Here is a 17,354-nt window from a genome sequence, read left to right as displayed (position 1 = left end):
CCTCTGAAACCCAGGGCTTTTACAGATTCATGTTATGATCTCCTAAAACAAGGATAATATTAAGCCAGGATGCAGCAGTATGGTTGTCAGATGTGCTTACTAACAGCTGATCTGATTAATCAAGTTATACTTTAGAAACATTCTAAATGGTTGTTCCCATGCCATATCATCTGTTAGACACCTTGATCATCACCCTTGCTTTACAATAAAATCAAAAAACATGAAAAGAATAGTATTTATTTCTCAAAAACACCACCAGGCAGAGGTTCAAGGAAGCACTCCTCTGGTATTTATACAATCACCTCTAAGAGCAAAAGGGGTGGGAAAGTATTCTCCTACCTTGTGTTCTGAACACAATGTGGCTCAGCACACCAAGGGTGCCATATTCTATGGCTCTGCTCTGGCACTCTTAGGGATCAAGACTATCATCAGGGCAATAGAAGTGGCAGCTCTGTCTAAAAGAAGGGAGGGCACTTAGCTGTAGTTCCCGGAAGCAGAGCCAAGACTCCTTCACTCAACTATGTAGGAAGCAAAGGTATCCACAACGGATGGAAATATCACAGGGGACAAAACCAAAAACAGAAGAAGATGGATGATATCACTTGGTAACTGAAGGCACTTCATCAGTACATGCAAAATATCCCTTTAGAACTCCCAGACTAACTGGGAGGATGTTGCAAAAAGCTGGAAACACTGCAGCAAGTAGGATGAGGATGGGAGACATATAAGTCGGTGAGAAAAATAAAAATTATTATATAAATATTCCTTTTCTTTTGACAGAGTCTTGCTCTGTCGCCCAGGCTGGAGTACAGTGGCCTGATCTCAGCTCACTTCAACCTCCACCTCCCTGGTTCAAGCGATTCTTCTGCCTCACCCTCCTGAGTAGCTAGGATTACAGGCGCATGCCACCATAACTGGCTAATTTTCATATTTTTAGTAGAGATGGGGTTTCACTGTGTTGGTCAGGCTGGTCTCGAACTCCTGACCTTGTGATTCGCCTGCCTCCTGACCTCAGCCTCCCAAAATGCTGGGTCCTTTGCCTTTTGGTGAGAGAAATTTCTGGTAATTGGTGGATGGCTTGTTTGTTAAGTTAGTTTTATTTTATTTTTTTGAGACGGAGTTTCGCTCTTGTTACCCAGGCTGGAGTGCAATGGCGTGACCTCGGCTCACTGCAACCTCCGCCTCCTGGATTTAGGCAATTCTCCTGCCTCAGCCTCCTGAGTAGCTGGGATTACAGGCACACGCCACCATGCCCAGCTAATTTTTTGTATTTTTAGTAGAGACGGAGTTTCACCGTGTCGACCAGGATGGTCTTGATCTCTTGACCTCGTGATCCACCCGCCTCGGCCTTCCAAACTGCTGAGATTACAGGTGTGGGCCACCAGGCTCAGCCTGTTAAGTTGGTTTTAAACTACAGCTATGCAAATTGGAAACAGCTGAGACTGAATTAATTTGCTCTACCTAAGAAAGGAGGGAAGGGATTAAGAAATTCAGGGAAAGATCTAGAAATCAGGGACTGGAGCTAGAGAGGTTTAGAGGTTCTGTGGCAGGCAGAGCTGCAAAAAAAAGAGAGGAGGCTTATGGCCGTGTAGCCATGAGAAACTTGGGAAGATATATCAAGTAAGGAGATTTGGAATGAAATAGTGTTTCCAGTGAGATAAAACTCCTCTTATCTGTTTCAGTAAAATATATACTTTGGGACAAATGAGCTCTTAAGGGTGAATAAGAGGAACTGAAGCATTGGTCTTTGCTTCAAATATGGGAACAGCTAGCATATGGATTATATAGACTATTAGTGTGAATGCAACTCAAGTCATTTGTCATGTTTGCTTTTCACACTAGATCAGAGTCCCAAGAGCTAGAACTGTGTCTGTTTTATTGATCTGTCTATCCCCTTTTCCTGGCACAGAGGAAAAACTTGATAAATATCCAGCTGTCTGATTCATTCATTTTAAATCTCAATGATAAGATGTGAAGACACAGAGCCATCGCCCATTCCCTTACAAGTTTCAGGTGCTAGACTTGTGTAGGCCCTAGAGATCTCACTTCGTGGTGAGTCACAGAAGGTACCTAGAGTCCATAGATTCCAAAAGTCAATCCCAGAAGTGGTAGTGGAATAATACCTACATTCCCAACCACCTATGGACATTGCCTTGGTTAAAAAACCATTCAAGAAACATCTCAGAAATACCTTTCAAGGTGAGATTACTTGTTAATTTTACAATGAAGGTAACTTCTACAAATTCATAAGCCAGAAAAGAAAAGAGACAGCTGAGGACAGTACCAAGCAGAAATACAGATGCCAACATTTCCCTCATACCAGAATGAAGAAGGATTGCTGTTGGAGACCCAGTGAGATTTTATTAGGAAAAAAAAGCATCTAAACTACTTTGCATTTACAACTGCCTCCTTCTTTTTTCTCTTTTTTTGCTATAGAAGTCTTGATTCCTACATGAGAGAAAAATGCAAAGCGTCTCTGTCTCAACTTTTCCAACTTCAGAAAGCACATGTATTTTACATGTTCTAAGAAACTCTCAAAAAGGAACAAGAAATTTGTTTCAAGAAATTCTTGGAATTATCATTTGATGGGTTATGGTACTCAGCGGGACTTGGATGTTCTTGCTAGTTTTTGTAGCCAAAGTACCCTCTACTGAGAGTGACTCAATGATGTAGAACTTTCTGTTCAGAGGAAAAACTATGTTGTGGTCACAGAGTTGTGACAACCTCTAACTCATCAGTTAAAAAAAAGAATCATTCACAAGCATTGTAAACTCAGATTTTAAAAAGACTAGGGAAGTAAGATCCTTAATGTTTTCTAAAATTGCTCGTTTTTCCTCTCTTAGTCTTATTTCCATACTCTCTCCTAATCTAATCTTACTTCTGATGTCATCCTGTCTTATCTCTCTTTCCTCTTGCCAGATTGGATGAACTGTTTCATAGTGGTTAAGGTGGGAGGAGATAGACTGCTTTGTTTTTGTTTTGTTTTTTAATTTCTTGCCTATGCTATTTCATGTTAGATGGTATTAGACAAGACATTTAATTATTCTAAGCTCAGCTTCCTTATCTGTAAAATGAAGATAGTAATAACAGTGCCAATTTTATAAGAACATTGTGAAGATTAAATAAGATAATGGACATAAAGTATTGAGGATAGTGTCCAGAGCATATACAAGTGCTCTCAATGTTAGTTCTTGTTTCTAAATATGAGTTATTTTTATGCCCCAAAATTGTGCTACTTTTTGCCTTGTTCAATTGAATTTAATAAGTACATTTACCCAATTTCATTATCTATCATTATGCCCTCCTAAATGTTTAAAATTATTTTTGAACGTCTTTAAAAAATCACAAATTTAAGAGGCACATATTATAATGAGAGAATGCCCATGTTCACAATGATATTCATGTAAAAAGCTCTTGTTTGTTGAAAACAATGTTCTTCCTTACTGATGCATCCCCCCAGCACCTGAAACAGTAAATGCCTGGCACATATTTGGTGCTGGATAGATATTTGCTGAATGAATGAAATGAGCTTGAGACAATTCAGTAATATACTATTCTGGCTACTGAAACCATAGAAATGTCAAGTAAGGCAAACAGATATGTAAACCAATCACATTTGATAGTGGAAATTTTATGCCCTGGGAGCCGTGGGAGTGATGTGGATACCATTTATGGCTTCATCTCCATGACTTGTTATCTAACTCATTTCCGGCCAAATCAACTGGAGAAACTTATTTTTGAGAATTTCTTTTATTACTAGACTTGTGGCATATATCATTCCATTCTGTTTCCTCAGAGATAATGTGTTTGCCTCTGATACGATGAAAATGAACTGTTACACTCTATTATTAATCTTATATGAAATATGCAGTTTGGTAGGAATTGTACATAAGGAAAATATTTTATCTATATATTTTTTTCCAAAGCCAATTTTACTCCTTCTCAGGTTCTAATCAGATTAGGAATTTGGCAATTAAATTAGAAAATAAATAAAAATTCCAGTGGCATATAAAACACTTAAAAATATGACTGCTTAAACCAGGTTCTTAGTTCACAGACTGACCCACAAAGACTAATCCTTTAAAGATAACCTTAAACAAAGAACTATTTGGTCTCTGAAAAGTTGATACTTTCTTTTTCATTGAATACATGTCTTTGTTCTTTCCTCTTGATCTTTCTCTTCTAATTAGCACAAATCTTTAAAGGGAGAATTGTGGCAATTAAAGAAAGTCTAGAATAGAATAGAAAACAACCATGATTCAAACATGGGAAAAGACTGTCATAGACACGTTCTTCATAGTTAAATTTTCCTTCCACTTCTGATTTATACAAATGGATCACTTTTAGCTCCAGAAGCACTGAACAGGCTGAATATTTTGCAAAATATTGGCCAAATCTCTTTGCACTACTATGTACCTAGATAGTTTGTTTAACTCAATTTTACACTGTCTACGTATCTTAGGTGTAACCTAAACAATAGTATTGGGAAAAGCAAGCTCTTGTTTTTATATATGTTATAATTTATATTAAAATAAGTACACAATATGAAAATGAGTATCTATCCATGTGCTACCCCCCAATTATTTCATTTCCAAGGGGAACATTATCATACTTTAGGAAATGTTACTTAGTGCTATCAAGAGTTGGCCGGGTGCGGTGGCTCACGCCTATAATCCCAGCACTTTGGGAGGACAAGCTGGGAAGATCATGAGGTCAGGAGTTCAAGATCAGCCTAACCAACATGATGAAACCCTAGTTCTACTAAAAATAAAAAAATTAGGTGGGTGTGGTGGCATGCACCAGTAATCCTAGCTACTCAGGAGGCGGAGGTTGTGCACTCCATAGCACTCCAGCCTGGGTGACAGAGCTAGTCTCTGTCAAAAAAAAAAAAAAAAGAGTAGAGTCATCCTCTCATGCAAATTGAATAAAATGATTCCGCCTGTCAATATATCATGGGAAAAAAATGTTTGTAGTTACAGTTCCTCAAGATTAGTTTGCCTCATGTCCAGAATATTTGGTGACTGTTTCCATTCTGTAGTCAAATCATAAATAAAAAGGATGCTTTTGAATCAGAAGCTTTAGCATATGCACTTCCAGTGAGCACATGAAGAACCTCCCTCCATCGCACCCAGAGAAGTCATAGCTTGGATTTGCAATAGCCCTATTTATAGTGCTGTCCACCAATAGAAATGTACAACTGAAGTCCTGAGTTTGCAACTAGGACTTTCAATATCTCTTTTCTTGATTCTGGCATTGGAAAGAAAAATGTAGTTATTTAATATCTGAAGAGAAAATCTTCACTCATTTTTAGTCTTGCATTTGGAAGAGTATTGGGGAAATAGTAAACAAATTTCTTCTCAAGAGTTGCATTCCCCTTAGAGAATGTACGTTCCTTCCTAACATCCCTCAAAAGCCATAAAAACGTATCAGTTTAAAGAGGGAAAGGAGAGTTAATATTTAAAGGAGCTGTTAGGAATCAATTACTCTCAGTTTAATAACAGCTGCTATTTCTTGAGTGCCTACGAGATACATCCAGGGCTATGCTAATCACTGTGCTTGTATTATCTCATCTATAACAATGGTCACAACAACAAAATACAGAACCTTTTATTACCATCATTTTACAGAGGGAAAAACAAACTTAGAGAAGCTGCAGGAAGGACTCAAACCCAGTGTTTTCTCAACCCAGACCTGAAGTTTTTAACCATTACATATATGTAAATCCTCAGTCTGTCCTTTTGAAGCATCTGCTTATTTAAATCCCCAAATTAATTATCTTCTGGATTTTAGTATACATTTCCTTATTTGTTAATCCAAAAGAAGCATAGAACTAGATAGCCAGTTAGACTAAAAAAAGTCATAACAGTTGAAAAAGCCACCTCCCAAAAGTTAATAATTACAGTGTATTTACTGTCTGTCAAGTTCTTTACATACACTATCAAATTTAATCCTTAAAACAGTTATATCATACCAATTTCACAGAGGAAGAGAATGAAGCATTTGAAATTAACTTGCCTAAGATTATTCAGAAGGGACGTTTTTAACCAGGCCCTTTTACTTACAGTCCCAATCATTTTACTTAATATGGTAAGGGAAGTTTTTTAAAACAGGTGGGAAAAAAAGCATCTTTAAGATACTTACATGTAAGACTGCAATGAGCGGTATTCTCATCTTCACTGGGTGCGAAAGACAAGATTCATTGTTCTCAAAGTATGATCCTGGGTGGGTAGCCTAGCAACACCTTTGATCTTGTTTGTAATGCAAAATCTGGGCCCCACGCAGATCTACTGAATCAGAAACCCGAGTTTGGGTCACAGCTCCTTTGGAAAAACCTTGCAGGAAATTCTGATGCAGGATCAAGTTAAGAGAATCACTGGTTTAATGTATTACTCCCTAACCCTAGCAAGCACCTTAGGATCACCTGAGAGTTCTATATAAAAGATGCCTGGCAATTGAGGGGACTGCCAAGATGGTGCGGTAGGAGCAAATCAGGATTGCAGCTCTCAGTGAAGATGCAGAGGGTGAGTTCAATCTGCATTTCCAGACAGATCTTTGTTGCCCACAGAATGGGGAAATTCCCAGGTGTAGGAGAAACACGGGACACCAGCACAGCTGTTAAGGCTCACACGGCCTGCTTCGGCCGGCACCGCGCAGTGGAACTCCACACAGAATGCACTGGTCTGGATGCCCTGTTGAACTGGCAATCTGAGATTTGGGAGGGCAGATTAGCATATCAATCTAATTAAATGGGACTTGGACAGTGAGCCAGACCAGGAGATTACCGGGAAGAGATGTTTGAGCTGGCGCAGAGGGTAGCTGCACGAGAAATCACACAGATCCTGGTGCCATATCAGCAGCTGACTGAAACACCTGGGAAAGGATCTACTGTTAAACTTAAAAAAAAAGAAAGAGGGCTCTGAGGCAGGGAGCCAGATGATCAGGCTCGGCAGCTCCCACCCCCACAGGGACAAGCAAAACAGCGATTTGAAACGCTCGGGGTTGAGAGTTTCACTGCAGGCACAGCTTAACCCAGGATGATGCAGCTCCGGATGGTGCAGCTTGGTGGGGGAGGGGCATCCACCATTACCGAGGCATACCGCCCCTACTGAGATACACTCCCATTGCTGACGCAGCCTGCCATTGCCGAGACAACCCGCCATTAACAGAGAGACTCCGCCAACAGGGCAGAGCCTGCGGCAGCAGGGCGGAGCCTCGACAGGCTAATAGTGACTAGACTGCCTCCTAGCTGGGCAGGAAGGTGCAATGGATACTCACAAAGAAAGCTCTAACTCCCTGAGACAGAGCATCTGAGGAAAAAAAGGGGTTTTATGAGTTCTGCTGCAGCAGACTTAAACGTACTGGCCTAACCACCCTGAATGATCAATGGAGCTCATAGCTCAGCACTGAGCTCCTATAAAGTACAGACTGCCTTCTCAAGCAGCTCCCTGACCCCTGTATATCCAAAGAGTCACCTCAAAAAGGACTGATCAGACTGACATTTGGTGGGCATCATTCTGGAACAAAGATAGCAGAAGAAGAAACTGGTAGCACCCCTCACTGTTCCACAGCTGCTACAGGTGTACCCCAGAGAAGCAGGGCCTGGAGCGGACCTCAGCAGTCCTACAGCAGATGGGCTAGACCGTTAGAAGGAAAACTAAGTAACAAATACTTCATCATCAACAATCTGGGCACCCATCAGAGAACCAATCAAAAAGTCAGCAACTACTCAGATGACAGGTGGATAAACCCGCAAAGATGGGAAGAAACCAGTGCAAAAAGGAGGAAAACACCCGAAACCAAAACACCTCGACTCCTACAAAGGACCAAAACTCCTCACCAGCAAGGAAACAAAGCTGGACGAAGAATTAGTGTGATGAAATGACAGACTCAGACTTCAGAAGGTGGGTAATGAGAAACTTCCATGAGCTAAAAGAACATGTTCTAAATCAATGCAAAGAAACTAAGAACGTTGAAAAAAGATTTGAGGAAATGATAACAAGAATGGACAACTTAGAGAGAAATATGAATGAATTGAAGGAGCTGAAAAACACAACATGAGTACTTCGCGAAGCATGCACAAGTTTCAACAGCCGAATTGACCAAGCAGAAGAAAGAATATCAGAAGTCGAAGATCAACTTAATGAAATAAAATGAGAAACCAAGATTAGAGAAAAAAATGCAAAAAAAAAAAAAAAATGAACAAAGTCTCCAAGAAATGTGGGACTATATGAAGAGACCTAACCTACGTTTGATAGGTGTAACAGAATGTGATGAAGAGAATGAATCCAAGCTGGAACATACTCTTCAGGATATTATTCAGGAAAATTTCCCCAACCTGGCAAGGCAGGCCAACAGTCAAGTCCAGGAAATACAGAGAACACCTCAAAGATATTCCGCAAGAAGAGCAACTCCAAGGCACATAATCGTCAGATTCACCAGGGTTGAATTGAAGGAGAAAATACTAGGGGCAGCCAGAGAGAAAGGTTGGGTCACCCACAAAAGGAAACCCATCAGACTCACAGCAGATCTCTCAGCAGAAACCCTACAAGCCAGAAGAGAGTGGCTCTCTTTATTCAACATCCTTAAAGAAAAGAACTTTCAACATCCTTAAAGAATTCAACATCCTTAAAGAAAAGAACTTTCAAGCCAGAGTTTCATATCCAGCCAAACTGAGCTTCAGAAGTGAAGGAAAAATAAAATCCTTTATGAAGAAGCAAGTCCTCAGAGATTTTGTCACCACCAGGCCTACTTTACAAGAGCTCCTGAAAGAGGCACTACACATAGAAAGGAACAATCAGTACCAGCCATCTCAAAAACATACCAAATGCTAAAGAGCACAACAAAACGAAGAATCTGCATCAACTACTGAGCAAAACAGCCAGCCAGCATCAAAATGGCAGTATCAAATTCACACATAACAATATTAACCCTAAATGTAAATGGGCTAAATGCACCAATCAAAAGACACAGACTGGCAAAATGGATAAAAAACCAAAACCCATCGGTGTGCTATATCCAGGAAACCCATCTCACAGGCAAGGATACACAAAGGCTCAAAATAAAGGGATGGAGGAAGATTTACCAAGCAAATGGACAGAAAAAAAAAAAAAAAAAAAAAAAAAAAAAGCAGGATTTGCAATTCTCATCTCTGATAAAATAGACTTTAAAGCAACAAAGATCAAAAGAGACAAAGAAGGTTATTACGTAATGGTAAAAGGATCGATACAACAAGAGGAACTAATGATTCTAAATATATATGGACCCAATACAGGAGCACCTAGATATATAAGGCAAGTTCTTAATGACTTACAAAGAGACTTAGACTCCCACACAATAATAGTGGGAGACCTTAACACTCCACTGTCAATATTAGATCAACCAGACAGAAAATCAACAAGGATATCCAGGGCTTAAACTCAGACCTGGAACAAGCAAATCTGATAGGCATTTACAGAACTCTCTATCCCAACTCCACAGAATATACATTCTTCTCAGTGCCACATCACACCTATTCTAAAATTGACCATGTAATTGGAAGTAAAGTACTCCTCAGCAAATGCAAAACAACTGAAATCATAACAAACAGTCTCTCAGACCATAGTGCAATCAAGCTAGAACTCAGAATTCAGAAACTAACTCAGAACAGCACAGCTTCATGGAAACTGAACAACTGGTTCTTGAATGTCAACTGGATAAACAATGAAATGAAGGCAGAAATAAAGAAGTTCTTTGAAACCCACGAGAACGAAGACACAACATACCAGAATCTCTGGGACACATTTAAAGCTGTCTCCAGAGGAAAATATACAACAATAAGTGACCACATGAGAAGAGTGGAGAGATCCAAAATTGACACCCTATCGTCAAAATTGAAAGAGCTAGAGGAGCAAGATCAAAAAAACTCAAAGCCTAGCAGAAGACAAGAAATAACTAAGATCGGAGCAGAACTGAAGGAGATAGAGACACAAAAAACTCTTCAAAAAATCAATAAATCCAAGAGCTTGTTTTTCAAAAAGATCAACAAAATAGACCACTAGCCAGAGTGATAAAAAAAAAAGAGAGAACAACCAAATAGATGCAATAAAAAATGATAAAGGAGAAATCACCACAGATTCCATAGAAATTCAAACCATCATCAGAGAATATTACAAACAACTCTATGCACATAAACTAGTAAACCTGGAAGAAATGGATAAATTCCTGGACTCCTGTGTCCTCCCAAGCCTAAACCAGGAGGAAGCCAAAACTATTAATAGACCAATAACGAGGTCTGAAGTTGAGGCAGCAATTAAGAGCCTACCACTCAAAAAAAGCCCACGTCCAGATGGGTTCACAGCTGAATTCTACCAGACACACAAAGAGGAGCTTGTACAATTCCTTCTGAAACTATTCCAAATAATCCAAAAAGAAGGAATCCTTCCCAAATCATTTTATGAGACCAACATCATCCTGATACCAAAACCCGACAGAGACCCACCAAGAAAAGAAAACTTCAGGCCAATATCCATGATGAACATAGATGCAAAAATCTTCAATAAAGTACTGACAAACCAATTGTAACATCACATCAAAAAGCTTATCCATCATGATCAAGTAGGATTCATCCCGGGGATGCAAGGCTGGTTCAACATATGCAAGTCTATAAATGTAATTCACCACATAAACAGAACCAAAAACAAAACACATGATTATCTCAATTGATGCAGAGAAGGCATTTGACAAAATTCAACAGCCATTTATGCTAAAAACCCTCAATAAACACAGTATTGACTACAAACCAACAGCCAATATCATACTGAATGGGCAAAAACTGGAAGCATTCCCTTTGAAATCTGGCACTAGACAAAGATATCCTCTTTCACTACTTCTATTCAATATAGTACTGGAAGTTCTAGCGAGAAAAATCAGGCAAGAAAAAGAAATAAAGGGTATTCAAATAGGAAAGGTGGAAGCCAAATTGTCTCTATTTGCAGACGACATGATAGTATACCTAGAAGACCCCATCACCTCAGCCCCAAAACTCCTGAAACTGATAAGCAACTTCAGCAAAGTCTCAGGATATAAAACCAATGTGCAAAAATCACAAGCATTCCTATACACCAATACAGACTTAAAGAGAGTCAAATCAAGGACAAACTGCCATTCTCAATTGCTACAAAAAGAATAAAATACCTAGGAATACAACTTACAAGAAACGTAAGGGACCTCTTCAAGGAAAACTACAAACCACTGCTCAATGAAATAAGAGAGGGCACAAACAGATGGAGAAACATTCCATGTTCATGGTTAGGAAGAACTAATATCGTGAAAATGGCTATACTGCCCAAAGTAATTTACAGAGTCAACGCTATCCCCATCAAGCTACCAATGACCTTCTTCAAAGAACTGGGAAAAACCACCATGAACTTCATATGGAACCAAAAGAGAGCCCGTATAGCCAAGTCAATTCTAAGCAAAAGAACACAGCAGTAGGCCTCACACTACTGGACTTCAAACTATACTCCAAGGCTATGGTAATCAAAACAGCATGGTACTGGTACCAAAACAGAGATATAGAACAATGGAACAGAACAGAGGCATCGGCGGCAACACAACATATCTACAACCATACAATCTTTGATAAACCTGACAAAAACATGCAATGGGGAAAGAATTCCCTGTTTAATAAATGGTGTTGGGAAAACTGGGTAGCCAGGTGCAGAAAGCAGAAACTGGACCCCTTCCTGACACCTTACACTAAAATTAACTCCAGATGGATTAAAGACTTAAACATAAGACCTGGCACCATAAAAACCCTAGAAGAAAATCTAGGCAGAACAATTCAGGACATAGGAGTAGGTAAGGACTTCATGACCAAAACACCAAAAGCAATGGCAACAAAAGCCAAAATAGACAGATGGGACCTAATCAAACTCCACAGCTTCTGCATGGCAAAAGAAGCAGTCACTAGAGTGAATTGGCAACCAACAGAATGGGAAAAAATGTTTGCAGTTTACCCATCTGACAAAGGGCTGATATCCAGAATTTACAAAGAACTCAAACAGATTTACAAGAAAAAAGCAAACCAGCCCATTCAAAAATGGGCAAATGATATGAACAGACACTTTAGAAAAGAAGTCATACATGAGGCCAACAAACATATGAAAAAATGCTCATCATCACTGGTCATTAGAGAGATGCAAATCAAAACCACATTGAGATACCATCTCACGCCAGTTAGAATGGCGATCATTAAAAAATCTGGGGACAACAGATGCTGGAGAGGGTGTGGAGAAAAAGGAACACTTTTACACTGCTGGTGGGAGTGTAAATTAGTTCAACCATTGTGGAAGACAGTGTGGCAATTCCTCAAGGACCTAGAAATAGAAATTCCATTTGACCCAGCAATCCCATTACTGGGTATATACCCAAAGGACTATAAATCAGTCTACTATAAGGACACATGCACACGAATGTTCATTGCAGCACTGTTTACAATAGCAAAGACCTGGAACCAACCCAAATGCCCACTGATGATAGACTGGACTGGGAAAATGTGGCACATAAACACCATGGAATATTATGCAGTAATCAAAAATGATGAGTTCATGTCCTTTGTAGGGACATGGATGAATCTGGAGAACATCATTCTCAGCAAACTGACACAAGAACAGAAAATGAAATACCGCATATTCTCACTCATAGGCAGGTGATGAACAATGAGAACACATGGACACAGGGAGGGGAGTACTAGACACTGGGGTCTATTGGGGGGAATAGGGGAGTGACAGCAGGAGGGGGAGCTGGAGAGGGATAGCCTGGGGAGAAATGCCAAATGTGAGTGAAGGGGAGGAAGGCAGCAGAACACCCTGCCATATGTGTACCTATGCAACTATCTTGCATGTTCTGCACATGTACCTCAAAACCTAAAATGCAATAAAAAATAATAAAAAATAATAAAAAAAAAAGATGCCTGGCTTGCCTTTAGAGATTCTGATTCAGCTGATCTGAGATGTAGTCTAAAAACTGGTAGCTGTAAAACTGGATCAAGTGATTCTAATATGTTATCATGGTTGAGAACCAATGGCTTAATGAAAGAGTTAACCAAGAAGAAATGCTGTAAAAATAGCTGAATCGGTTTGGTACCAAGAAATAAGGAGTACACTTCCTAGGATATGCCTGTATGTATTTCTGGGAAGTTCTTTATTTCTAGGATTATAAAACAATTCCCTTAGTGCCTTTAAAGTTTTATATATTTAATTCCTGGAGCATTTAAGGACACAAAGATTACTGCATATTAAATAAGCTGGACTCAAGTAACCAAATAAACTGGATGGCCATAGCTCATATTGCTTTGTTGTTCTTAAAGAAATTTATCTACTGAATTTATATTTTTAAAGCCTTTAAAGAATAAAATATTTGTGTCTTCATCACACATGAGCACAGTGTTGGCTTTCATGTAATAGTTAACAATTGCTGTTATGACATTTTGTCTCTGTTCTCATGAAGTATTTTTATTTGTTTCTTCCAAAATAAGCAATTAGTGCCTGTGTCCTTACCCCCCAGTACCCTACTATCTGATTGTACACCGGAGATGAAGTAATAGAGAAAACAACAGTAACAAGTCATGGCTCTTTCCAGATGACTCACAAAGGCTTTGGAGTCACTGATTGCACCCTTTGATTATATCACGTACATGGATTCTGTATCTTTCACAAGGAAACCATGAAGTTTTAAAACAATGATTTTCTTGCGTAAAATTTGCACCACATGTTTATAGCAACACTATTTACAGTAGCCCAAAAGTGGAAACAACCCACATGTCCATTAACAGATGCATGGATAAAAAAACATGGTAAATCCATACTAATGGAATATTATTCAGCCACAAAAAAGAATGAAGTACTGATACATGCTACAACATGGATGAACCTTGAAAACATTATGCTAATAAGTAAAAGAATCCAGACCCAAAAGGTCATATATTGTATGATTCCATTTAAGGTCATATATTGTATGATTCCATTTCTGTAAAATATCCAGAATAGATAAATCCATAGGGACAGGAAGCAGATTAGTGGTTGCCAGGGACTGTGGGCAGGCAGGAATGTGGAATGACTGCTTATGGATACAAGGTGCCCTTTTGGTGTGATGAAAATGTTTTGTTGCTTGAGAAAGGTAATGGTTACACAACATGGTGAATGTTCTAACTGCCACTGAGTTTTGGCTTTAAAATGGCTAACTGTAATATGTGATTTCACCTTAGCATCACATCTCTACACATTTGCCATCTGTGCTTTCTTTACGATCATGGTAGGTATTAAAATAAACATGCATTTTTTAAAAACTTTTATTTTGAAATAGAAAGCTGCAAAAGTGAGTACAGGGAGAACCCTTCACCCAATTTTTTTCCACTGGTTACAGCTTAATAATTATAATATAGAATCACAATCAGGACTTGGACATTAATACAGTATGAGTATTGTTTTATGTCATTTTATAGAGTGTAGAATTGTGTAACACCACCAGATCCAAGATACATAAATATCCATCACAAAAATGATCATGTGAGCCATACGATCACACATGATCAAGACATAAATATTTAATTTTTTAAACGCTTTAAAAATATAAATTTAAAAGATAAATTTTTTTGAGAACAACAAAGCAATATGAGCTATGGTGGTCCAGTTTATTTGGTTTATTGAGTCCAGCTTATTTAATATGTATTATTATTATTATTTTTTTGAGATGGAGTCTCACTCTGTCATCCAGACCGGAGTGCATTAGTATGATCTTGGCTGACTGCAACCTTCACTTCCTGTATTCAAGAGATTCTCCTGCTTCACCCTCCTGAGTAACTGGGACCACAGGCACATACCATCGTGCCCAGCTAATTTTGGGATTTTTAGTAGAGATGGGGTAGTTATAACCAATCTCCCCTTGACACCATTTCTAACTCCTGGTAGCCACTAATCTGGTTGTTCATCTCTATAATTTTGCCGTTTCAAGAATGTTACATAAATGGAATTATGTGATCTCTTAGAATTGAGTTTGTTTTAATCTGTCATACTGTCCTTGAGATCTGTCCAAGTTATATGTATCAGCAGTTCATTCCCTTTTTTGCTAAGTAATAATCCATGATGTGTATACACTACAGTTTGTTTAACCAACACTTACCAAGGGACAGTTTGTTGTTTCTACCTTGGGGCTATTACAAATGAAGCTGGAATGAACAGTTGTGAAGCAGGCATAAATTTTCATATCACTGCAATAAATGCCCAAGAATGTGACTGCTGGATTGTATGGTAAATGTGTGTTTAGGGTTTTGGTTTGTTTTATGTTTTTGTTTTTTTTTTTCAGAGATGGGGGTGTTGGAATGTTGCTCAGGATGGCCTAGAACACCCAGGATTAAGCAATCCTCCCAACTCAGCCTCCCCCTAAGTAGATAGGATGATAGGCATAGGCCTCTATGCCTTGCTTGATTTTAAGAAATTGCCATTCCCACCAGCAATGTATGAGAGATCTGCTTTCTCCATATCCTTATCAGCATTTGGTATTGTTACTTTTTTTTTTAGCTTTTCTAATAGCTACATAGTAATATCTCATTATGATTTTAATTTGCATTTCCCTAATGACTAGTGATTTTAAACACTTTTTCATATGCTTATTTGCCATGGTATGCTCTCATCATCAAAATCTCCAAGTTTTTCCATTTTTAAATCAGATTATTTGTAGGTTTTGAGCATTCTTTATTGATATGATTTGACTGTGTCCCCACCCAAATCTCATCTTGAATGGTAGCTCCCATAATTCCCACCTGTTGTGGGAGGTACCCAGTGGGAGGTAATTGTATCATGAGGGCAGGTCTTTCCCATGCTGTTCTCATGATAATGATTAAGTCTCATGAAATCTGGTGGTTTTTACAGAGGAGTTCCCCTGCACACGCTCTCTTTGCCTACGACCATGTAAAATGTGATTTTGCTCCTCCTTTACCCTCTGCCATGATTGTGAGGTCTCCCCAGCCATGTGGAACTGTGAGCCATTAAAACTCTTTCTTTTATAAATTACCCAGTCTCAGGTATAACTTTATTAGCACCTTGATAATGAACTAATACAGTAAAATTGGTACTGGTAGCGGGGTGCTCCTGTAAAGATACCCAAAAATGTGGAAGTGACTTTGAAACTGGGTAACAGGCAGAGGTTGGAAGAATTTGGAGGGCTCAGAAGAAAGATAGAAAAAGTGAGAAAGTTTGGAACTTCCTAGAGACTTGTTGAATTGCTTTGACCAAAATGCTGATAGTGATATGGACAATGAAATCCAGTCTGAGATGAGGAACTTGTTGGGAACTGGAATAAAGGTGACTCTTGTTATGTTTTAGCAAAGAGACTGGTGGCATTTTGCCCCTGCCCTAGAGATTTGTGAAACTTTGAACTTGAGGGAGATGATTTAGGGTATCTAGTGGAAGAAATTTATACGTTGCAAAGCATTTCAGAGGTGACAGAACATAAAAGTTGGGAAAATTTGCAGTCTGACAATGCAATAGGAAGGAAAACCCCATTTTCTGGGGAGGAATTCAAGTGGCTGCAGATATTTGCATAAGTAACAAGGAGTCAAATGCTAAATACCAAGACATGGGTGGTGGGGTGGGGAGCATATCTTCAGGGCATGTGAAAAACCTTCATGGCAGCTCTTCCCATCACAGGCCTAGAAGCCTAGAAGGGAAAAATGGTTTCATGGGCCAGATCCAGGGCCTCTTTGCTCTATGCAACCTCCAAATATGGTGACCTGCATCCCAGCTGTTTCAACTCCAGCCATGGCTAAAGGGGTCAAAAGCATAGATCAGGCTGTTGCTTCAGAGGATGCAAGCCCCAACCCTTGGCAGATTATATGTGGTGTTGGGTCTGTGGGTACACAGAAGTCAAGAATTGAAGCTTGGGAACCTCTGCCTAGATTTCAGAAGATATATGGAAATGCCTGGTTGTCCAGGCAGAAATTTGCTTCAGGGGCAGAGCCCTCATGGAGAACCTCTGCCAGGGCAGTGTGGAAGAGAAATGTGGTTTTGGAACCCCCACATAGAGTCACCACTGGGGCACTGCCTAGAGGAGCTGTGAGAAGGCCACCATCCTCCAGACACCAGAATGGTAGATCCACCAACAGCTTGCACTGTAAGCCTGGAAAAGCTGCAGACACCCAATGCCAGCCCATGAAAGCAGCCAGGAGAGGAGCTGTACCCTGCAAAGTGAGAGGGGTGAAGTTGCCCAAGGCTGTGGGAGCCCACCTCTTGCATCAGCATGTTCTGGTTGTGAGACATGAAGTCAAAGGAGATCATTTTGGAATTTTAAGTTTTAATGACTGCCCTATTGGATTTAGG

Source organism: Callithrix jacchus, chromosome 16 (genome assembly GCF_049354715.1).
Source record: "Callithrix jacchus isolate 240 chromosome 16, calJac240_pri, whole genome shotgun sequence".
Lineage (NCBI taxonomy): Eukaryota > Metazoa > Chordata > Mammalia > Primates > Cebidae > Callithrix > Callithrix jacchus.
This window is presented reverse-complemented; position numbering follows the sequence as displayed.